The following is a 24,862-nucleotide window of genomic DNA, read 5'->3' as shown; positions in this document are numbered from 1 at the left end:
CAGTTTAGATTTGATGTGCAACTACTAGAAAGACCCTTTCTGCTATAGTGGGAGGTTAAAATTTCATGTTCTGAAGCTTCCCTGAAAAGTTATGGCACAATGCACAAAAACGCTTTTCAGCCTGAGATAAGGTGGGTTTCGGAAAGCCAAACATAAAAGTGTTGATAACTTTCGAAAAACACTTCAGAGAGCTTAGATTTGATGTACACCTACTAGAAAGACCCTTTCTGCTATAGTGGGGGGTTAAAATTTCATGTTCTGAAGCTTCCCTGAAAAGTTATGGCACAATGCGTAAAAACGCTTTTCAGCCTGAGATAAGGTGGGTTTCGGAACGCCAAACATAAAAGTGTTGATAACTTTGGAAAAACACTTCAGACAGTTTAGATTTGATGTGCAACTACTAGAAAGACCCTTTCTGCTATAGTGGGAGGTTAAAATTTCATGTTCTGAAGCTTTCCTGAAAAGTTATGGCACAATGCACAAAAACGCTTTTCAGCCTGAGATAAGGTGGGTTTCGGAACGCCAAACATAAAAGTGTTGATAACTTTGGAAAAACACTTCAGACAGCTTAGATTTGATGTGCAACTACTAGAAAGACCCTTTCTGCTATAGTGGGAGGTTAAAATTTCATGTTCTGAAGCTTCCCTGAAAAGTTATGGCACAATGCACAAAAACGCTTTTCAGCCTGAGATAAGGTGGGTTTCGGAACGCCAAACATAAAAGTGTTAATAACTTTGGAAAAACACTTCAGACAGTTTAGATTTGATGTGCAACTACTAGAAAGACCCTTTCTGCTATAGTGGGAGGTTAAAATTTCATGTTCTGAAGCTTTCCTGAAAAGTTATGGCACAATGCACAAAAACGCTTTTCAGCCTGAGATAAGGTGGGTTTCGGAACGCCAAACATAAAAGTGTTGATAACTTTCGAAAAACACTTCAGACAGCTTAGATTTGATGTGCACCTACTAGAAAGACCCTTTCTGCTATAGTGGGAGGTTAAAATTTCATGTTCTGAAGCTTCCCTGAAAAGTTATGGCACAATGCGTAAAAACGCTTTTCAGCCTGAGATAAGGTGGGTTTCGGAACGCCAAACATAAAAGTGTTGATAACTTTTGAAAAACACTTCAGACAGCTTAGATTTGATGTGCAACTACTAGAAAGACCCTTTCTGCTATAGTGGGAGGTTGAAATTTCATGTTCTGAAGCTTCCCTGAAAAGTTATGGCACAATGCGTAAAAACGCTTTTCAGCCTGAGATAAGGTGGGTTTCGGAACGCCAAACATAAAAGTGTTGATAACTTTGGAAAAACACTTCAGACAGTTTAGATTTGATGTGCAACTACTAGAAAGACCCTTTCTGCTATAGTGGGAGGTTAAAATTTCATGTTCTGAAGCTTCCCTGAAAAGTTATGGCACAATGCACAAAAACGCTTTTCAGCCTGAGATAAGGTGGGTTTCGGAACGCAAAACATAAAAGTGTTGATAACTTTGGAAAAACACTTCAGACAGTTTAGATTTGATGTGCAACTACTAGAAAGACCCTTTCTGCTATAGTGGGAGGTTAAAATTTCATGTTCTGAAGCTTTCCTGAAAAGTTATGGCACAATGCACAAAAACGCTTTTCAGCCTGAGATAAGGTGGGTTTCGGAACGCCAAACATAAAAGTGTTGATAACTTTGGAAAAACACTTCAGACAGCTTAGATTTGATGTGCAACTACTAGAAAGACCCTTTCTGCTATAGTGGGAGGTTAAAATTTCATGTTCTGAAGCTTCCCTGAAAAGTTATGGCACAATGCACAAAAACGCTTTTCAGCCTGAGATAAGGTGGGTTTCGGAACGCCAAACATAAAAGTGTTAATAACTTTGGAAAAACACTTCAGACAGTTTAGATTTGATGTGCAACTACTAGAAAGACCCTTTCTGCTATAGTGGGAGGTTAAAATTTCATGTTCTGAAGCTTCCCTGAAAAGTTATGGCACAATGCGTAAAAACGCTTTTCAGCCTGAGATAAGGTGGGTTTCGGAACGCCAAACATAAAAGTGTTGATAACTTTGGAAAAACACTTCAGACAGTTTAGATTTGATGTGCAACTACTAGAAAGACCCTTTCTGCTATAGTGGGAGGTTAAAATTTCATGTTCTGAAGCTTCCCTGAAAAGTTATGGCACAATGCACAAAAACGCTTTTCAGCCTGAGATAAGGTGGGTTTCGGAACGCAAAACATAAAAGTGTTGATAACTTTGGAAAAACACTTCAGACAGTTTAGATTTGATGTGCAACTACTAGAAAGACCCTTTCTGCTATAGTGGGAGGTTAAAATTTCATGTTCTGAAGCTTCCCTGAAAAGTTATGGCACAATGCACAAAAACGCTTTTCAGCCTGAGATAAAGTGGGTTTCGGAACGCCAAACATAAAAGTGTTAATAACTTTGGAAAAACACTTCAGACAGTTTAGATTTGATGTGCAACTACTAGAAAGACCCTTTCTGCTATAGTGGGAGGTTAAAATTTCATGTTCTGAAGCTTCCCTGAAAAGTTATGGCACAATGCACAAAAACGCTTTTCAGCCTGAGATAAGGTGGGTTTCGGAACGCCAAACATAAAAGTGTTGATAACTTTCGAAAAACACTTCAGAGAGCTTAGATTTGATGTGCACCTACTAGAAAGACCCTTTCTGCTATAGTGGGAGGTTAAAATTTCATGTTCTGAAGCTTCCCTGAAAAGTTATGGCACAATGCGTAAAAACGCTTTTCAGCCTGAGATAAGGTGGGTTTCGGAACGCCAAACATAAAAGTGTTGATAACTTTGGAAAAACACTTCAGACAGTTTAGATTTGATGTGCAACTACTAGAAAGACCCTTTCTGCTATAGTGGGAGGTTAAAATTTCATGTTCTGAAGCTTTCCTGAAAAGGTATGGCACAATGCACAAAAACGCTTTTCAGCCTGAGATAAGGTGGGTTTCGGAACGCCAAACATAAAAGTGTTGATAACTTTCGAAAAACACTTCAGACAGCTTAGATTTGATGTGCACCTACTAGAAAGACCATTTCTGCTATAGTGGGAGGTTAAAATTTCATGTTCTGAAGCTTCCCTGAAAAGTTATGGCACAATGCGTAAAAACGCTTTTCAGCCTGAGATAAGGTGGGTTTCGGAACGCCAAACATAAAAGTGTTGATAACTTTGGAAAAACACTTCAGACAGTTTAGATTTGATGTGCAACTACTAGAAAGACCCTTTCTGCTATAGTGGGAGGTTAAAATTTCATGTTCTGAAGCTTCCCTGAAAAGTTATGGCACAATGCACAAAAACGCTTTTCAGCCTGAGATAAGGTGGGTTTCGGAACGCCAAACATAAAAGTGTTGATAACTTTGGAAAAACAATTCAGACAGTTTAGATTTGATGTGCAACTACTAGAAAGACCCTTTCTGCTATAGTGGGAGGTTAAAATTTCATGTTCTGAAGCTTCCCTGAAAAGTTATGGCACAATGCACAAAAACGCTTTTCAGCCTGAGATAAGGTGGGTTTCGGAACGCCAAACATAAAAGTGTTAATAACTTTTGAAAAACACTTCAGACAGTTTAGATTTGATGTGCAACTACTAGAAAGACACTTTCTGCTATAGTGGGAGGTTAAAATTTCATGTTCTGAAGCTTCCCTGAAAAGTTATGGCACAATGCACAAAAACGCTTTTCAGCCTGAGATAAGGTGGGTTTCGGAACGCCAAACATAAAAGTGTTGATAACTTTGGAAAAACACTTCAGACAGTTTAGATTTGATGTGCAACTACTAGAAAGACCCTTTCTGCTATAGTGGGAGGTTAAAATTTCATGTTCTGAAGCTTCCCTGAAAAGTTATGGCACAATGCACAAAAACGCTTTTCAGCCTGAGATAAAGTGGGTTTCGGAACGCCAAACATAAAAGTGTTAATAACTTTGGAAAAACACTTCAGACAGTTTAGATTTGATGTGCAACTACTAGAAAGACCCTTTCTGCTATAGTGGGAGGTTAAAATTTCATGTTCTGAAGCTTCCCTGAAAAGTTATGGCACAATGCACAAAAACGCTTTTCAGCCTGAGATAAGGTGGGTTTCGGAACGCCAAACATAAAAGTGTTTATAACTTTCGAAAAACACTTCAGAGAGCTTAGATTTGATGTGCACCTACTAGAAAGACCCTTTCTGCTATAGTGGGAGGTTAAAATTTCATGTTCTGAAGCTTCCCTGAAAAGTTATGGCACAATGCGTAAAAACGCTTTTCAGCCTGAGATCAGGTGGGTTTCGGAACGCCAAACATAAAAGTGTTGATAACTTTGGAAAAACACTTCAGACAGTTTAGATTTGATGTGCAACTACTAGAAAGACCCTTTCTGCTATAGTGGGAGGTTAAAATTTCATGTTCTGAAGCTTTCCTGAAAAGTTATGGCACAATGCACAAAAACGCTTTTCAGCCTGAGATAAGGTGGGTTTCGGAACGCCAAACATAAAAGTGTTGATAACTTTCGAAAAACACTTCAGACAGCTTAGATTTAATGTGCACCTACTAGAAAGACCATTTCTGCTATAGTGGGAGGTTAAAATTTCATGTTCTGAAGCTTCCCTGAAAAGTTATGGCACAATGCGTAAAAACGCTTTTCAGCCTGAGATAAGGTGGGTTTCGGAACGCCAAACATAAAAGTGTTGATAACTTTGGAAAAACACTTCAGACAGTTTAGATTTGATGTGCAACTACTAGAAAGACCCTTTCTGCTATAGTGGGAGGTTAAAATTTCATGTTCTGAAGCTTCCCTGAAAAGTTATGGCACAATGCACAAAAACGCTTTTCAGCCTGAGATAAGGTGGGTTTCGGAACGCCAAACATAAAAGTGTTGATAACTTTGGAAAAACAATTCAGACAGTTTAGATTTGATGTGCAACTACTAGAAAGACCCTTTCTGCTATAGTGGGAGGTTAAAATTTCATGTTCTGAAGCTTCCCTGAAAAGTTATGGCACAATGCACAAAAACGCTTTTCAGCCTGAGATAAGGTGGGTTTCGGAACGCCAAACATAAAAGTGTTAATAACTTTTGAAAAACACTTCAGACAGTTCAGATTTGATGTGCAACTACTAGAAAGACACTTTCTGCTATAGTGGGAGGTTAAAATTTCATGTTCTGAAGCTTTCCTGAAAAGTTATGGCACAATGCACAAAAACGCTTTTCAGCCTGAGATAAGGTGGGTTTCGGAACGCCAAACATAAAAGTGTTGATAACTTTCGAAAAACACTTCAGAGAGCTTAGATTTGATGTGCACCTACTAGAAAGACCCTTTCTGCTATAGTGGGAGGTTAAAATTTCATGTTCTGAAGCTTCCCTGAAAAGTTATGGCACAATGCGTAAAAACGCTTTTCAGCCTGAGATAAGGTGGGTTTCGGAACGCCAAACATAAAAGTGTTGATAACTTTGGAAAAACACTTCAGACAGTTTAGATTTGATGTGCAACTACTAGAAAGACCCTTTCTGCTATAGTGGGAGGTTAAAATTTCATGTTCTGAAGCTTTCCTGAAAAGTTATGGCACAATGCACAAAAACGCTTTTCAGCCTGAGATAAGGTGGGTTTCGGAACGCCAAACATAAAAGTGTTGATAACTTTTGAAAAACACTTCAGACAGCTTAGATTTGATGTGCAACTACTAGAAAGACCCTTTCTGCTATAGTGGGAGGTTAAAATTTCATGTTCTGAAGCTTCCCTGAAAAGTTATGGCACAATGCACAAAAACGCTTTTCAGCCTGAGATAAGGTGGGTTTCGGAACGCCAAACATAAAAGTGTTGATAACTTTGGAAAAACACTTCAGACAGTTTAGATTTGATGTGCAACTACTAGAAAGACCCTTTCTGCTATAGTGGGAGGTTAAAATTTCATGTTCTGAAGCTTTCCTGAAAAGTTATGGCACAATGCACAAAAACGCTTTTCAGCCTGAGATAAGGTGGGTTTCGGAACGCCAAACATAAAAGTGTTGATAACTTTCGAAAAACACTTCAGAGAGCTTAGATTTGATGTGCACCTACTAGAAAGACCCTTTCTGCTATAGTGGGAGGTTAAAATTTCATGTTCTGAAGCTTTCCTGAAAAGTTATGGCACAATGCACAAAAACGCTTTTCAGCCTGAGATAAGGTGGGTTTCGGAACGCCAAACATAAAAGTGTTGATAACTTTCGAAAAACACTTCAGACAGCTTAGATTTGATGTGCACCTACTAGAAAGACCATTTCTGCTATAGTGGGAGGTTAAAATTTCATGTTCTGAAGCTTCCCTGAAAAGTTATGGCACAATGCGTAAAAACGCTTTTCAGCCTGAGATAAGGTGGGTTTCGGAACGCCAAACATAAATGTGTTGATAACTTTGGAAAAACACTTCAGACAGTTTAGATTTGATGTGCAACTACTAGAAAGACCCTTTCTGCTATAGTGGGAGGTTAAAATTTCATGTTCTGAAGCTTCCCTGAAAAGTTATGGCACAATGCACAAAAACGCTTTTCAGCCTGAGATAAGGTGGGTTTCGGAACGCCAAACATAAAAGTGTTGATAACTTTGGAAAAACAATTCAGACAGTTTAGATTTGATGTGCAACTACTAGAAAGACCCTTTCTGCTATAGTGGGAGGTTAAAATTTCATGTTCTGAAGCTTCCCTGAAAAGTTATGGCACAATGCACAAAAACGCTTTTCAGCCTGAGATAAGGTGGGTTTCGGAACGCCAAACATAAAAGTGTTAATAACTTTTGAAAAACACTTCAGACAGTTTAGATTTGATGTGCAACTACTAGAAAGACACTTTCTGCTATAGTGGGAGGTTAAAATTTCATGTTCTGAAGCTTTCCTGAAAAGTTATGGCACAATGCACAAAAACGCTTTTCAGCCTGAGATAAGGTGGGTTTCGGAACGCCAAACATAAAAGTGTTGATAACTTTCGAAAAACACTTCAGAGAGCTTAGATTTGATGTGCACATACTAGAAAGACCCTTTCTGCTATAGTGGGAGGTTAAAATTTCATGTTCTGAAGCTTCCCTGAAAAGTTATGGCACAATGCGTAAAAACGCTTTTCAGCCTGAGATAAGGTGGGTTTCGGAACGCCAAACATAAAAGTGTTGATAACTTTGGAAAAACACTTCAGACAGTTTAGATTTGATGTGCAACTACTAGAAAGACCCTTTCTGCTATAGTGGGAGGTTAAAATTTCATGTTCTGAAGCTTTCCTGAAAAGTTATGGCACAATGCACAAAAACGCTTTTCAGCCTGAGATAAGGTGGGTTTCGGAACGCCAAACATAAAAGTGTTGATAACTTTTGAAAAACACTTCAGACAGCTTAGATTTGATGTGCAACTACTAGAAAGACCCTTTCTGCTATAGTGGGAGGTTAAAATTTCATGTTCTGAAGCTTCCCTGAAAAGTTATGGCACAATGCACAAAAACGCTTTTCAGCCTGAGATAAGGTGGGTTTCGGAACGCCAAACATAAAAGTGTTGATAACTTTGGAAAAACACTTCAGACAGTTTAGATTTGATGTGCAACTACTAGAAAGACCCTTTCTGCTATAGTGGGAGGTTAAAATTTCATGTTCTGAAGCTTTCCTGAAAAGTTATGGCACAATGCACAAAAACGCTTTTCAGCCTGAGATAAGGTGGGTTTCGGAACGCCAAACATAAAAGTGTTGATAACTTTCGAAAAACACTTCAGAGAGCTTAGATTTGATGTGCACCTACTAGAAAGACCCTTTCTGCTATAGTGGGAGGTTAAAATTTCATGTTCTGAAGCTTCCCTGAAAAGTTATGGCACAATGCGTAAAAACGCTTTTCAGCCTGAGGTAAGGTGGGTTTCGGAACGCCAAACATAAAAGTGTTGATAACTTTGGAAAAACACTTCAGACAGTTTAGATTTGATGTGCAACTACTAGAAAGACCCTTTCTGCTATAGTGGGAGGTTAAAATTTCATGTTCTGAAGCTTCCCTGAAAAGTTATGGCACAATGCACAAAAACGCTTTTCAGCCTGAGATAAGGTGGGTTTCGGAACGCCAAACATAAAAGTGTTGATAACTTTGGAAAAACACTTCAGACAGTTTAGATTTGATGTGCAACTACTAGAAAGACCCTTTCTGCTATAGTGGGAGGTTAAAATTTCATGTTCTGAAGCTTCCCTGAAAAGTTATGGCACAATGCACAAAAACGCTTTTCAGCCTGAGATAAGGTGGGTTTCGGAACGCCAAACATAAAAGTGTTGATAACTTTGGAAAAACACTTCAGAGAGCTTAGATTTGATGTGCACCTACTAGAAAGACCCTTTCTGCTATAGTGGGAGGTTAAAATTTCATGTTCTGAAGCTTCCCTGAAAAGTTATGGCACAATGCGTAAAAACGCTTTTCAGCCTGAGATAAGGTGGGTTTCGGAACGCCAAACATAAAAGTGTTGATAACTTTGGAAAAACACTTCAGACAGTTTAGATTTGATGTGCAACTACTAGAAAGACCCTTTCTGCTATAGTGGGAGGTTAAAATTTCATGTTCTGAAGCTTTCCTGAAAAGTTATGGCACAATGCACAAAAACGCTTTTCAGCCTGAGATAAGGTGGGTTTCGGAACGCCAAACATAAAAGTGTTGATAACTTTGGAAAAACACTTCAGACAGCTTAGATTTGATGTGCAACTACTAGAAAGACCCTTTCTGCTATAGTGGGAGGTTAAAATTTCATGTTCTGAAGCTTCCCTGAAAAGTTATAGCACAATGCACAAAAACGCTTTTCAGCCTGAGATAAGGTGGGTTTCGGAACGCCAAACATAAAAGTGTTAATAACTTTGGAAAAACACTTCAGACAGTTTAGATTTGATGTGCAACTACTAGAAAGACCCTTTCTGCTATAGTGGGAGGTTAAAATTTCATGTTCTGAAGCTTCCCTGAAAAGTTATGGCACAATGCGTAAAAACGCTTTTCAGCCTGAGATAAGGTGGGTTTCGGAACGCCAAACATAAAAGTGTTGATAACTTTGGAAAAACACTTCAGACAGTTTAGATTTGATGTGCAACTACTAGAAAGACCCTTTCTGCTATAGTGGGAGGTTAAAATTTCATGTTCTCAAGCTTTCCTGAAAAGTTATGGCACAATGCACAAAAACGCTTTTCAGCCTGAGATAAGGTGGGTTTCGGAACGCCAAACATAAAAGTGTTGATAACTTTGGAAAAACACTTCAGACAGTTTAGATTTGATGTGCAACTACTAGAAAGACACTTTCTGCTATAGTGGGAGGTTAAAATTTCATGTTCTGAAGCTTTCCTGAAAAGTTATGGCACAATGCACAAAAACGCTTTTCAGCCTGAGATAAGGTGGGTTTCGGAACGCCAAACATAAAAGTGTTGATAACTTTCGAAAAACACTTCAGAGAGCTTAGATTTGATGTGCACCTACTAGAAAGACCCTTTCTGCTATAGTGGGAGGTTAAAATTTCATGTTCTGAAGCTTCCCTGAAAAGTTATGGCACAATGCGTAAAAACGCTTTTCAGCCTGAGATAAGGTGGGTTTCGGAACTCCAAACATAAAAGTGTTGATAACTTTGGAAAAACACTTCAGACAGTTTAGATTTGATGTGCAACTACTAGAAAGACCCTTTCTGCTATAGTGGGAGGTTAAAATTTCATGTTCTGAAGCTTTCCTGAAAAGTTATGGCACAATGCACAAAAACGCTTTTCAGCCTGAGATAAGGTGGGTTTCGGAACGCCAAACATAAAAGTGTTGATAACTTTTGAAAAACACTTCAGACAGCTTAGATTTGATGTGCAACTACTAGAAAGACCCTTTCTGCTATAGTGGGAGGTTAAAATTTCATGTTCTGAAGCTTCCCTGAAAAGTTATGGCACAATGCACAAAAACGCTTTTCAGCCTGAGATAAGGTGGGTTTCGGAACGCCAAACATAAAAGTGTTGATAACTTTCGAAAAACACTTCAGAGAGCTTAGATTTGATGTGCACCTACTAGAAAGACCCTTTCTGCTATAGTGGGAGGTTAAAATTTCATGTTCTGAAGCTTCCCTGAAAAGTTATGGCACAATGCGTAAAAACGCTTTTCAGCCTGAGATAAGGTGGGTTTCGGAACGCCAAACATAAAAGTGTTGATAACTTTGGAAAAACACTTCAGACAGCTTAGATTTGATGTGCAACTACTAGAAAGACCCTTTCTGCTATAGTGGGAGGTTAAAATTTCATGTTCTGAAGCTTTCCTGAAAAGTTATGGCACAATGCACAAAAACGCTTTTCAGCCTGAGATAAGGTGGGTTTCGGAACGCCAAACATAAAAGTGTTGATAACTTTGGAAAAACACTTCAGACAGTTTAGATTTGATGTGCAACTACTAGAAAGACCCTTTCTGCTATAGTGGGAGGTTAAAATTTCATGTTCTGAAGCTTTCCTGAAAAGTTATGGCACAATGCACAAAAACGCTTTTCAGCCTGAGATAAGGTGGGTTTCGGAACGCCAAACATAAAAGTGTTGATAACTTTCGAAAAACACTTCAGAGAGCTTAGATTTGATGTGCACCTACTAGAAAGACCCTTTCTGCTATAGTGGGAGGTTAAAATTTCATGTTCTGAAGCTTCCCTGAAAAGTTATGGCACAATGCGTAAAAACGCTTTTCAGCCTGAGATAAGGTGGGTTTCGGAACGCCAAACATAAAAGTGTTGATAACTTTGGAAAAACACTTCAGACAGTTTAGATTTGATGTGCACCTACTAGAAAGACCCTTTCTGCTATAGTGGGAGGTTAAAATTTCATGTTCTGAAGCTTCCCTGAAAAGTTATGGCACAATGCACAAAAACGCTTTTCAGCCTGAGATAAGGTGGGTTTCGGAACGCCAAACATAAAAGTGTTGATAACTTTGGAAAAACACTTCAGACAGTTTAGATTTGATGTGCAACTACTAGAAAGACCCTTTCTGCTATAGTGGGAGGTTAAAATTTCATGTTCTGAAGCTTTCCTGAAAAGTTATGGCACAATGCACAAAAACGCTTTTCAGCCTGAGATAAGGTGGGTTTCGGAACGCCAAACATAAAAGTGTTGATAACTTTCGAAAAACACTTCAGACAGCTTAGATTTGATGTGCACCTACTAGAAAGACCATTTCTGCTATAGTGGGAGGTTAAAATTTCATGTTCTGAAGCTTTCCTGAAAAGTTATGGCACAATGCGTAAAAACGCTTTTCAGCCTGAGATAAGGTGGGTTTCGGAACGCCAAACATAAAAGTGTTGATAACTTGGGAAAAACACTTCAGACAGTTTAGATTTGATGTGCAACTACTAGAAAGACCCTTTCTGCTATAGTGGGAGGTTAAAATTTCATGTTCTGAAGCTTCCCTGAAAAGTTATGGCACAATGCACAAAAACGCTTTTCAGCCTGAGATAAGGTGGGTTTCGGAACGCCAAACATAAAAGTGTTGATAACTTTGGAAAAACAATTCAGACAGTTTAGATTTGATGTGCAACTACTAGAAAGACCCTTTCTGCTATAGTGGGAGGTTAAAATTTCATGTTCTGAAGCTTCCCTGAAAAGTTATGGCACAATGCACAAAAACGCTTTTCAGCCTGAGATAAGGTGGGTTTCGGAACGCCAAACATAAAAGTGTTAATAACTTTTGAAAAACACTTCAGACAGTTTAGATTTGATGTGCAACTACTAGAAAGACACTTTCTGCTATAGTGGGAGGTTAAAATTTCATGTTCTGAAGCTTTCCTGAAAAGTTATGGCACAATGCACAAAAACGCTTTTCAGCCTGAGATAAGGTGGGTTTCGGAACGCCAAACATAAAAGTGTTGTTAACTTTCGAAAAACACTTCAGAGAGCTTAGATTTGATGTGCACCTACTAGAGAGACCCTTTCTGCTATAGTGGGAGGTTAAAATTTCATGTTCTGAAGCTTCCCTGAAAAGTTATGGCACAATGCGTGAAAACGCTTTTCAGCCTGAGATAAGGTGGGTTTCGGAACGCCAAACATAAAAGTGTTGATAACTTTGGAAAAACACTTCAGACAGTTTAGATTTGATGTGCAACTACTAGAAAGACCCTTTCTGCTATAGTGGGAGGTTAAAATTTCATGTTCTGAAGCTTTCCTGAAAAGTTATGGCACAATGCACAAAAACGCTTTTCAGCCTGAGATAAGGTGGGTTTCGGAACGCCAAACATAAAAGTGTTGATAACTTTTGAAAAACACTTCAGACAGCTTAGATTTGATGTGCAACTACTAGAAAGACCCTTTCTGCTATAGTGGGAGGTTAAAATTTCATGTTCTGAAGCTTCCCTGAAAAGTTATGGCACAATGCACAAAAACGCTTTTCAGCCTGAGATAAGGTGGGTTTCGGAACGCCAAACATAAAAGTGTTGATAACTTTGGAAAAACACTTCAGACAGTTTAGATTTGATGTGCAACTACTAGAAAGACCCTTTCTGCTATAGTGGGAGGTTAAAATTTCATGTTCTGAAGCTTTCCTGAAAAGTTATGGCACAATGCACAAAAACGCTTTTCAGCCTGAGATAAGGTGGGTTTCGGAACGCCAAACATAAAAGTGTTGATAACTTTCGAAAAACACTTCAGAGAGCTTAGATTTGATGTGCACCTACTAGAAAGACCCTTTCTGCTATAGTGGGAGGTTAAAATTTCATGTTCTGAAGCTTCCCTGAAAAGTTATGGCACAATGCGTAAAAACGCTTTTCAGCCTGAGATAAGGTGGGTTTCGGAACGCCAAACATAAAAGTGTTGATAACTTTGGAAAAACACTTCAGACAGTTTAGATTTGATGTGCAACTACTAGAAAGACCCTTTCTGCTATAGTGGGAGGTTAAAATTTCATGTTCTCAAGCTTTCCTGAAAAGTTATGGCACAATGCACAAAAACGCTTTTCAGCCTGAGATAAGGTGGGTTTCGGAACGCCAAACATAAAAGTGTTGATAACTTTGGAAAAACACTTCAGACAGTTTAGATTTGATGTGCAACTACTAGAAAGACACTTTCTGCTATAGTGGGAGGTTAAAATTTCATGTTCTGAAGCATTCCTGAAAAGTTATGGCACAATGCACAAAAACGCTTTTCAGCCTGAGATAAGGTGGGTTTCGGAACGCCAAACATAAAAGTGTTGATAACTTTCGAAAAACACTTCAGAGAGCTTAGATTTGATGTGCACCTACTAGAAAGACCCTTTCTGCTTTAGTGGGAGGTTAAAATTTCATGTTCTGAAGCTTCCCTGAAAAGTTATGGCACAATGCGTAAAAACGCTTTTCAGCCTGAGATAAGGTGGGTTTCGGAACTCCAAACATAAAAGTGTTGATAACTTTGGAAAAACACTTCAGACAGTTTAGATTTGATGTGCAACTACTAGAAAGACCCTTTCTGCTATAGTGGGAGGTTAAAATTTCATGTTCTGAAGCTTTCCTGAAAAGTTATGGCACAATGCACAAAAACGCTTTTCAGCCTGAGATAAGGTGGGTTTCGGAACGCCAAACATAAAAGTGTTGATAACTTTTGAAAAACACTTCAGACAGCTTAGATTTGATGTGCAACTACTAGAAAGACCCTTTCTGCTATAGTGGGAGGTTAAAATTTCATGTTCTGAAGCTTCCCTGAAAAGAAATGGCACAATGCACAAAAACGCTTTTCAGCCTGAGATAAGGTGGGTTTCGGAACGCCAAACATAAAAGTGTTAATAACTTTGGAAAAACACTTCAGACAGTTTAGATTTGATGTGCAACTACTAGAAAGACCCTTTCTGCTATAGTGGGAGGTTAAAATTTCATGTTCTGAAGCTTCCCTGAAAAGTTATGGCACAATGCACAAAAACGCTTTTCAGCCTGAGATAAGGTGGGTTTCGGAACGCCAAACATAAAAGTGTTGATAACTTTCGAAAAACACTTCAGAGAGCTTAGATTTGATGTGCACCTACTAGAAAGACCCTTTCTGCTATAGTGGGAGGTTAAAATTTCATGTTCTGAAGCTTCCCTGAAAAGTTATGGCACAATGCGTAAAAACGCTTTTCAGCCTGAGATAAGGTGGGTTTCGGAACGCCAAACATAAAAGTGTTGATAACTTTGGAAAAACACTTCAGACAGTTTAGATTTGATGTGCAACTACTAGAAAGACCCTTTCTGCTATAGTGGGAGGTTAAAATTTCATGTTCTGAAGCTTTCCTGAAAAGTTATGGCACAATGCACAAAAACGCTTTTCAGCCTGAGATAAGGTGGGTTTCGGAACGCCAAACATAAAAGTGTTGATAACTTTTGAAAAACACTTCAGACAGCTTAGATTTGATGTGCAACTACTAGAAAGACCCTTTCTGCTATAGTGGGAGGTTAAAATTTCATGTTCTGAAGCTTCCCTGAAAAGTTATGGCACAATGCACAAAAACGCTTTTCAGCCTGAGATAAGGTGGGTTTCGGAACGCCAAACATAAAAGTGTTGATAACTTTGGAAAAACACTTCAGACAGTTTAGATTTGATGTGCAACTACTAGAAAGACCCTTTCTGCTATAGTGGGAGGTTAAAATTTCATGTTCTGAAGCTTTCCTGAAAAGTTATGGCACAATGCACAAAAACGCTTTTCAGCCTGAGATAAGGTGGGTTTCGGAACGCCAAACATAAAAGTGTTGATAACTTTCGAAAAACACTTCAGAGAGCTTAGATTTGATGTGCACCTACTAGAAAGACCCTTTCTGCTATAGTGGGAGGTTAAAATTTCATGTTCTGAAGCTTCCCTGAAAAGTTATGGCACAATGCGTAAAAACGCTTTTCAGCCTGAGATAAGGTGGGTTTCGGAACGCCAAACATAAAAGTGTTGATAACTTTGGAAAAACACTTCAGACAGCTTAGATTTGATGTGCAACTACTAGAAAGACCCTTTCTGCTATAGTGGGAGGTTAAAATTTCATGTTCTGAAGCTTTCCTGAAAAGTTATGGCACAATGCACAAAAACGCTTTTCAGCCTGAGATAAGGTGGGTTTCGGAACGCCAAACATAAAAGTGTTGATAACTTTTGAAAAACACTTCAGACAGTTTAGATTTGATGTGCAACTACTAGAAAGACCCTTTCTGCTATAGTGGGAGGTTAAAATTTCATGTTCTGAAGCTTTCCTGAAAAGTTATGGCACAATGCACAAAAACGCTTTTCAGCCTGAGATAAGGTGGGTTTCGGAACGCCAAACATAAAAGTGTTGATAACTTTCGAAAAACACTTCAGAGAGCTTAGATTTGATGTGCACCTACTAGAAAGACCCTTTCTGCTATAGTGGGAGGTTAAAATTTCATGTTCTGAAGCTTCCCTGAAAAGTTATGGCACAATGCGTAAAAACGCTTTTCAGCCTGAGATAAGGTGGGTTTCGGAACGCCAAACATAAAAGTGTTGATAACTTTGGAAAAACACTTCAGACAGTTTAGATTTGATGTGCACCTACTAGAAAGACCCTTTCTGCTATAGTGGGAGGTTAAAATTTCATGTTCTGAAGCTTCCCTGAAAAGTTATGGCACAATGCAAAAAAACGCTTTTCAGCCTGAGATAAGGTGGGTTTCGGAACGCCAAACATAAAAGTGTTGATAACTTTGGAAAAACACTTCAGACAGTTTAGATTTGATGTGCAACTACTAGAAAGACCCTTTCTGCTATAGTGGGAGGTTAAAATTTCATGTTCTGAAGCTTTCCTGAAACGTTATGGCACAATGCACAAAAACGCTTTTCAGCCTGAGATAAGGTGGGTTTCGGAACGCCAAACATAAAAGTGTTGATAACTTTCGAAAAACACTTCAGACAGCTTAGATTTGATGTGCACCTACTAGAAAGACCATTTCTGCTCTAGTGGGAGGTTAAAATTTCATGTTCTGAAGCTTCCCTGAAAAGTTATGGCACAATGCGTAAAAACGCTTTTCAGCCTGAGATAAGGTGGGTTTCGGAACGCCAAACATAAAAGTGTTGATAACTTGGGAAAAACAATTCAGACAGTTTGGATTTGATGTGCAACTACTAGAAAGACCCTTTCTGCTATAGTGGGAGGTTAAAATTTCATGTTCTGAAGCTTCCCTGAAAAGTTATGGCACAATGCACAAAAACGCTTTTCAGCCTGAGATAAGGTGGGTTTCGGAACGCCAAACATAAAAGTGTTGATAACTTTGGAAAAACAATTCAGACAGTTTAGATTTGATGTGCAACTACTAGAAAGACCCTTTCTGCTATAGTGGGAGGTTAAAATTTCATGTTCTGAAGCTTCCCTGAAAAGTTATGGCACAATGCACAAAAACGCTTTTCAGCCTGAGATAAGGTGGGTTTCGGAACGCCAAACATAAAAGTGTTAATAACTTTTGAAAAACACTTCAGACAGTTTAGATTTGATGTGCAACTACTAGAAAGACACTTTCTGCTTTAGTGGGAGGTTAAAATTTCATGTTCTGAAGCTTTCCTGAAAAGTTATGGCACAATGCACAAAAACGCTTTTCAGCCTGAGATAAGGTGGGTTTCGGAACGCCAAACATAAAAGTGTTGATAACTTTCGAAAAACACTTCAGAGAGCTTAGATTTGATGTGCACCTACTAGAAAGACCCTTTCTGCTATAGTGGGAGGTTAAAATTTCATGTTCTGAAGCTTCCCTGAAAAGTTATGGCACAATGCGTAAAAACGCTTTTCAGCCTGAGATAAGGTGGGTTTCGGAACGCCAAACATAAAAGTGTTGATAACTTTGGAAAAACACTTCAGACAGTTTAGATTTGATGTGCAACTACTAGAAAGACCCTTTCTGCTATAGTGGGAGGTTAAAATTTCATGTTCTGAAGCTTTCCTGAAAAGTTATGGCACAATGCACAAAAACGCTTTTCAGCCTGAGATAAGGTGGGTTTCGGAACGCCAAACATAAAAGTGTTGATAACTTTGGAAAAACACTTCAGACAGTTTAGATTTGATGTGCAACTACTAGAAAGACACTTTCTGCTATAGTGGGAGGTTAAAATTTCATGTTCTGAAGCTTTCCTGAAAAGTTATGGCACAATGCACAAAAACGCTTTTCAGCCTGAGATAAGGTGGGTTTCGGAACGCCAAACATAAAAGTGTTGATAACTTTCGAAAAACACTTCAGAGAGCTTAGATTTGATGTGCACCTACTAGAAAGACCCTTTCTGCTATAGTGGGAGGTTAAAATTTCATGTTCTGAAGCTTCCCTGAAAAGTTATGGCACAATGCGTAAAAACGCTTTTCAGCCTGAGATAAGGTGGGTTTCGGAACTCCAAACATAAAAGTGTTGATAACTTTGGAAAAACACTTCAGACAGTTTAGATTTGATGTGCAACTACTAGAAAGACCCTTTCTGCTATAGTGGGAGGTTAAAATTTCATGTTCTGAAGCTTTCCTGAAAAGTTATGGCACAATGCACAAAAACGCTTTTCAGCCTGAGATAAGGTGGGTTTCGGAACGCCAAACATAAAAGTGTTGATAACTTTTGAAAAACACTTCAGACAGCTTAGATTTGATGTGCAACTACTAGAAAGACCCTTTCTGCTATAGTGGGAGGTTAAAATTTCATGTTCTGAAGCTTCCCTGAAAAGTTATGGCACAATGCGTAAAAACGCTTTTCAGCCTGAGATAAGGTGGGTTTCGGAACGCCAAACATAAAAGTGTTGATAACTTTGGAAAAACACTTCAGACAGTTTAGATTTGATGTGCAACTACTAGAAAGACCCTTTCTGCTATAGTGGGAGGTTAAAATTTCATGTTCTGAAGCTTTCCTGAAAAGTTATGGCACAATGCACAAAAACGCTTTTCAGCCTGAGATAAGGTGGGTTTCGGAACGCCAAACATAAAAGTGTTGATAACTTTGGAAAAACACTTCAGACAGTTTAGATTTGATGTGCAACTACTAGAAAGACCCTTTCTGCTATAGTGGGAGGTTAAAATTTCATGTTCTGAAGCTTTCCTGAAAAGTTATGGCACAATGCACAAAAACGCTTTTCAGCCTGAGATAAGGTGGGTTTCGGAACGCCAAACATAAAAGTGTTGATAACTTTCGAAAAACACTTCAGAGAGCTTAGATTTGATGTGCACCTACTAGAAAGACCCTTTCTGCTATAGTGGGAGGTTAAAATTTCATGTTCTGAAGCTTCCCTGAAAAGTTATGGCACAATGCGTAAAAACGCTTTTCAGCCTGAGATAAGGTGGGTTTCGGAACGCCAAACATAAAAGTGTTGATAACTTTGGAAAAACACTTCAGACAGCTTAGATTTGATGTGCAACTACTAGAAAGACCCTTTCTGCTATAGTGGGAGGTTAAAATTTCATGTTCTGAAGCTTTCCTGAAAAGTTATGGCACAATGCACAAAAACGCTTTTCAGCCTGAGATAAGGTGGGTTTCGGAACGCCAAACATAAAAGTGTTGATAACTTTGGAAAAACACTTCAGACAGTTTAGATTTGATGTGCAACTACTAGAAAGACCCTTTCTGCTATAGTGGGAGGTTAAAATTTCATGTTCTGAAGCTTTCCTGAAAAATTATGGCACAATGCACAAAAACGCTTTTCAGCCTGAGATAAGGTGGGTTTCGGAACGCCAAACATAAAAGTGTTGATAACTTTCGAAAAACACTTCAGAGAGCTTAGATTTGATGTGCACCTACTAGAAAGACCCTTTCTGCTATAGTGGGAGGTTAAAATTTCATGTTCTGAAGCTTCCCTGAAAAGTTATGGCACAATGCGTAAAAACGCTTTTCAGCCTGAGATAAGGTGGGTTTCGGAACGCCAAACATAAAAGTGTTGATAACTTTGGAAAAACACTTCAGACAGTTTAGATTTGATGTGCACCTACTAGAAAGACCCTTTCTGCTATAGTGGGAGGTTAAAATTTCATGTTCTGAAGCTTCCCTGAAAAGTTATGGCACAATGCACAAAAACGCTTTTCAGCCTGAGATAAGGTGGGTTTCGGAACGCCAAACATAAAAGTGTTAATAACTTTGGAAAAACACTTCAGACAGTTTAGATTTGATGTGCAACTACTAGAAAGACCCTTTCTGCTATAGTGGGAGGTTAAAATTTCATGTTCTGAAGCTTCCCTGAAAAGTTATGGCACAATGCACAAAAACGCTTTTCAGCCTGAGATAAGGTGGGTTTCGGAACGCCAAACATAAAAGTGTTGATAACTTTCGAAAAACACTTCAGAGAGCTTAGATTTGATGTGCACCTACTAGAAAGACCCTTTCTGCTATAGTGGGAGGTTAAAATTTCATGTTCTGAAGCTTCCCTGAAAAGTTATGGCACAATGCGTAAAAACGCTTTTCAGCCTGAGATAAGGTGGGTTTCGGAACGCCAAACATAAAAGTGTTGATAACTTTGGAAAAACACTTCAGACAGTTTAGATTTGATGTGCAACTACTAGAAAGACCCTTTCTGCTATAGTGGGAGGTTAAAATTTCATGTTCTGAAGCTTTCCTGAAAAGTTATGGCACAATGCACAAAAACGCTTTTCAGCCTGAGATAAGGTGGGTTTCGGAACGCCAAACATAAAAGTGTTGATAACTTTTGAAAAACACTTCAGACAGCTTAGATTTGATGTGCAACTACTAGAAAGACCCTTTCTGCTATAGTGGGAGGTTAAAATTTCATGTTCTGAAGCTTCCCTGAAAAGTTATGGCACAATGCACAAAAACGCTTTTCAGCCTGAGATAAGGTGGGTTTCGGAACGCCAAACATAAAAGTGTTGATAACTTTGGAAAAACACTTCAGACAGTTTAGATTTGATGTGCAACTACTAGAAAGACCCTTTCTGCTATAGTGGGAGGTTAAAATTTCATGTTCTGAAGCTTTCCTGAAAAGTTATGGCACAATGCACAAAAACGCTTTTCAGCCTGAGATAAGGTGGGTTTCGGAACGCCAAACATAAAAGTGTTGATAACTTTCGAAAAACACTTCAGAGAGCTTAGATTTGATGTGCACCTACTAGAAAGACCCTTTCTGCTATAGTGGGAGGTTAAAATTTCATGTTCTGAAGCTTCCCTGAAAAGTTATGGCACAATGCGTAAAAACGCTTTTCAGCCTGAGATAAGGTGGGTTTCGGAACGCCAAACATAAAAGTGTTGATAACTTTGGAAAAACACTTCAGACAGCTTAGATTTGATGTGCAACTACTAGAAAGACCCTTTCTGCTATAGTGGGAGGTTAAAATTTCATGTTCTGAAGCTTTCCTGAAAAGTTATGGCACAATGCACAAAAACGCTTTTCAGCCTGAGATAAGGTGGGTTTCGGAACGCCAAACATAAAAGTGTTGATAACTTTTGAAAAACACTTCAGACAGTTTAGATTTGATGTGCAACTACTAGAAAGACCCTTTCTGCTATAGTGGGAGGTTAAAATTTCATGTTCTGAAGCTTTCCTGAAAAGTTATGGCACAATGCACAAAAACGCTTTTCAGCCTGAGATAAGGTGGGTTTCGGAACGCCAAACATAAAAGTGTTGATAACTTTCGAAAAACACTTCAGAGAGCTTAGATTTGATGTGCACCTACTAGAAAGACCCTTTCTGCTATAGTGGGAGGTTAAAATTTCATGTTCTGAAGCTTCCCTGAAAAGTTATGGCACAATGCGTAAAAACGCTTTTCAGCCTGAGATAAGGTGGGTTTCGGAACGCCAAACATAAAAGTGTTGATAACTTTGGAAAAACACTTCAGACAGTTTAGATTTGATGTGCACCTACTAGAAAGACCCTTTCTGCTATAGTGGGAGGTTAAAATTTCATGTTCTGAAGCTTCCCTGAAAAGTTATGGCACAATGCAAAAAAACGCTTTTCAGCCTGAGATAAGGTGGGTTTCGGAACGCCAAACATAAAAGTGTTGATAACTTTGGAAAAACACTTCAGACAGTTTAGATTTGATGTGCAACTACTAGAAAGACCCTTTCTGCTATAGTGGGAGGTTAAAATTTCATGTTCTGAAGCTTTCCTGAAACGTTATGGCACAATGCACAAAAACGCTTTTCAGCCTGAGATAAGGTGGGTTTCGGAACGCCAAACATAAAAGTGTTGATAACTTTCGAAAAACACTTCAGACAGCTTAGATTTGATGTGCACCTACTAGAAAGACCATTTCTGCTATAGTGGGAGGTTAAAATTTCATGTTCTGAAGCTTCCCTGAAAAGTTATGGCACAATGCGTAAAAACGCTTTTCAGCCTGAGATAAGGTGGGTTTCGGAACGCCAAACATAAAAGTGTTGATAACTTGGGAAAAACAATTCAGACAGTTTGGATTTGATGTGCAACTACTAGAAAGACCCTTTCTGCTATAGTGGGAGGTTAAAATTTCATGTTCTGAAGCTTCCCTGAAAAGTTATGGCACAATGCACAAAAACGCTTTTCAGCCTGAGATAAGGTGGGTTTCGGAACGCCAAACATAAAAGTGTTGATAACTTTGGAAAAACAATTCAGACAGTTTAGATTTGATGTGCAACTACTAGAAAGACCCTTTCTGCTATAGTGGGAGGTTAAAATTTCATGTTCTGAAGCTTCCCTGAAAAGTTATGGCACAATGCACAAAAACGCTTTTCAGCCTGAGATAAGGTGGGTTTCGGAACGCCAAACATAAAAGTGTTAATAACTTTTGAAAAACACTTCAGACAGTTTAGATTTGATGTGCAACTACTAGAAAGACACTTTCTGCTTTAGTGGGAGGTTAAAATTTCATGTTCTGAAGCTTTCCTGAAAAGTTATGGCACAATGCACAAAAACGCTTTTCAGCCTGAGATAAGGTGGGTTTCGGAACGCCAAACATAAAAGTGTTGATAACTTTCGAAAAACACTTCAGAGAGCTTAGATTTGATGTGCACCTACTAGAAAGACCCTTTCTGCTATAGTGGGAGGTTAAAATTTCATGTTCTGAAGCTTCCCTGAAAAGTTATGGCACAATGCGTAAAAACGCTTTTCAGCCTGAGATAAGGTGGGTTTCGGAACGCCAAACATAAAAGTGTTGATAACTTTGGAAAAACACTTCAGACAGTTTAGATTTGATGTGCAACTACTAGAAAGACCCTTTCTGCTATAGTGGGAGGTTAAAATTTCATGTTCTGAAGCTTTCCTGAAAAGTTATGGCACAATGCACAAAAACGCTTTTCAGCCTGAGATAAGGTGGGTTTCGGAACGCCAAACATAAAAGTGTTGATAACTTTGGAAAAACACTTCAGACAGTTTAGATTTGATGTGCAACTACTAGAAAGACACTTTCTGCTATAGTGGGAGGTTAAAATTTCATGTTCTGAAGCTTTCCTGAAAAGTTATGGCACAATGCACAAAAACGCTTTTCAGCCTGAGATAAGGTGGGTTTCGGAACGCCAAACATAAAAGTGTTGATAACTTTCGAAAAACACTTCAGAGAGCTTAGATTTGATGTGCACCTACTAGAAAGACCCTTTCTGCTATAGTGGGAGGTTAAAATTTCATGTTCTGAAGCTTCCCTGAAAAGTTATGGCACAATGCGTAAAAACGCTTTTCAGCCTGAGATAAGGTGGGTTTCGGAACTCCAAACATAAAAGTGTTGATAACTTTGGAAAAACACTTCAGACAGTTTAGATTTGATGTGCAACTACTAGAAAGACCCTTTCTGCTATAGTGGGAGGTTAAAATTTCATGTTCTGAAGCTTTCCTGAAAAGTTATGGCACAATGCACAAAAACGCTTTTCAGCCTGAGATAAGGTGGGTTTCGGAACGCCAAACATAAAAGTGTTGATAACTTTTGAAAAACACTTCAGACAGCTTAGATTTGATGTGCAACTACTAGAAAGACCCTTTCTGCTATAGTGGGAGGTTAAAATTTCATGTTCTGAAGCTTCCCTGAAAAGTTATGGCACAATGCGTAAAAACGCTTTTCAGCCTGAGATAAGGTGGGTTTCGGAACGCCAAACATAAAAGTGTTGATAACTTTGGAAAAACACTTCAGACAGTTTAGATTTGATGTGCAACTACTAGAAAGACCCTTTCTGCTATAGTGGGAGGTTAAAATTTCATGTTCTGAAGCTTTCCTGAAAAGTTATGGCACAATGCACAAAAACGCTTTTCAGCCTGAGATAAGGTGGGTTTCGGAACGCCAAACATAAAAGTGTTGATAACTTTTGAAAAACACTTCAGACAGCTTAGATTTGATGTGCAACTACTAGAAAGACCCTTTCTGCTATAGTGGGAGGTTAAAATTTCATGTTCTGAAGCTTCCCTGAAAAGTTATGGCACAATGCACAAAAACGCTTTTCAGCCTGAGATAAGGTGGGTTTCGGAACGCCAAACATAAAAGTGTTGATAACTTTGGAAAAACACTTCAGACAGTTTAGATTTGATGTGCAACTACTAGAAAGACCCTTTCTGCTATAGTGGGAGGTTAAAATTTCATGTTCTGAAGCTTTCCTGAAAAGTTATGGCACAATGCACAAAAACGCTTTTCAGCCTGAGATAAGGTGGGTTTCGGAACGCCAAACATAAAAGTGTTGATAACTTTCGAAAAACACTTCAGAGAGCTTAGATTTGATGTGCACCTACTAGAAAGACCCTTTCTGCTATAGTGGGAGGTTAAAATTTCATGTTCTGAAGCTTCCCTGAAAAGTTATGGCACAATGCGTAAAAACGCTTTTCAGCCTGAGATAAGGTGGGTTTCGGAACGCCAAACATAAAAGTGTTGATAACTTTGGAAAAACACTTCAGACAGCTTAGATTTGATGTGCAACTACTAGAAAGACCCTTTCTGCTATAGTGGGAGGTTAAAATTTCATGTTCTGAAGCTTTCCTGAAAAGTTATGGCACAATGCACAAAAACGCTTTTCAGCCTGAGATAAGGTGGGTTTCGGAACGCCAAACATAAAAGTGTTGATAACTTTGGAAAAACACTTCAGACAGTTTAGATTTGATGTGCAACTACTAGAAAGACCCTTTCTGCTATAGTGGGAGGTTAAAATTTCATGTTCTGAAGCTTTCCTGAAAAATTATGGCACAATGCACAAAAACGCTTTTCAGCCTGAGATAAGGTGGGTTTCGGAACGCCAAACATAAAAGTGTTGATAACTTTCGAAAAACACTTCAGAGAGCTTAGATTTGATGTGCACCTACTAGAAAGACCCTTTCTGCTATAGTGGGAGGTTAAAATTTCATGTTCTGAAGCTTCCCTGAAAAGTTATGGCACAATGCGTAAAAACGCTTTTCAGCCTGAGATAAGGTGGGTTTCGGAACGCCAAACATAAAAGTGTTGATAACTTTGGAAAAACACTTCAGACAGTTTAGATTTGATGTGCACCTACTAGAAAGACCCTTTCTGCTATAGTGGGAGGTTAAAATTTCATGTTCTGAAGCTTCCCTGAAAAGTTATGGCACAATGCACAAAAACGCTTTTCAGCCTGAGATAAGGTGGGTTTCGGAACGCCAAACATAAAAGTGTTAATAACTTTGGAAAAACACTTCAGACAGTTTAGATTTGATGTGCAACTACTAGAAAGACCCTTTCTGCTATAGTGGGAGGTTAAAATTTCATGTTCTGAAGCTTCCCTGAAAAGTTATGGCACAATGCACAAAAACGCTTTTCAGCCTGAGATAAGGTGGGTTTCGGAACGCCAAACATAAAAGTGTTGATAACTTTCGAAAAACACTTCAGAGAGCTTAGATTTGATGTGCACCTACTAGAAAGACCCTTTCTGCTATAGTGGGAGGTTAAAATTTCATGTTCTGAAGCTTCCCTGAAAAGTTATGGCACAATGCGTAAAAACGCTTTTCAGCCTGAGATAAGGTGGGTTTCGGAACGCCAAACATAAAAGTGTTGATAACTTTGGAAAAACACTTCAGACAGTTTAGATTTGATGTGCAACTACTAGAAAGACCCTTTCTGCTAT

This window comes from Synchiropus splendidus, chromosome 7 (genome assembly GCF_027744825.2).
Source record: "Synchiropus splendidus isolate RoL2022-P1 chromosome 7, RoL_Sspl_1.0, whole genome shotgun sequence".
Lineage (NCBI taxonomy): Eukaryota > Metazoa > Chordata > Actinopteri > Syngnathiformes > Callionymidae > Synchiropus > Synchiropus splendidus.
This window is presented reverse-complemented; position numbering follows the sequence as displayed.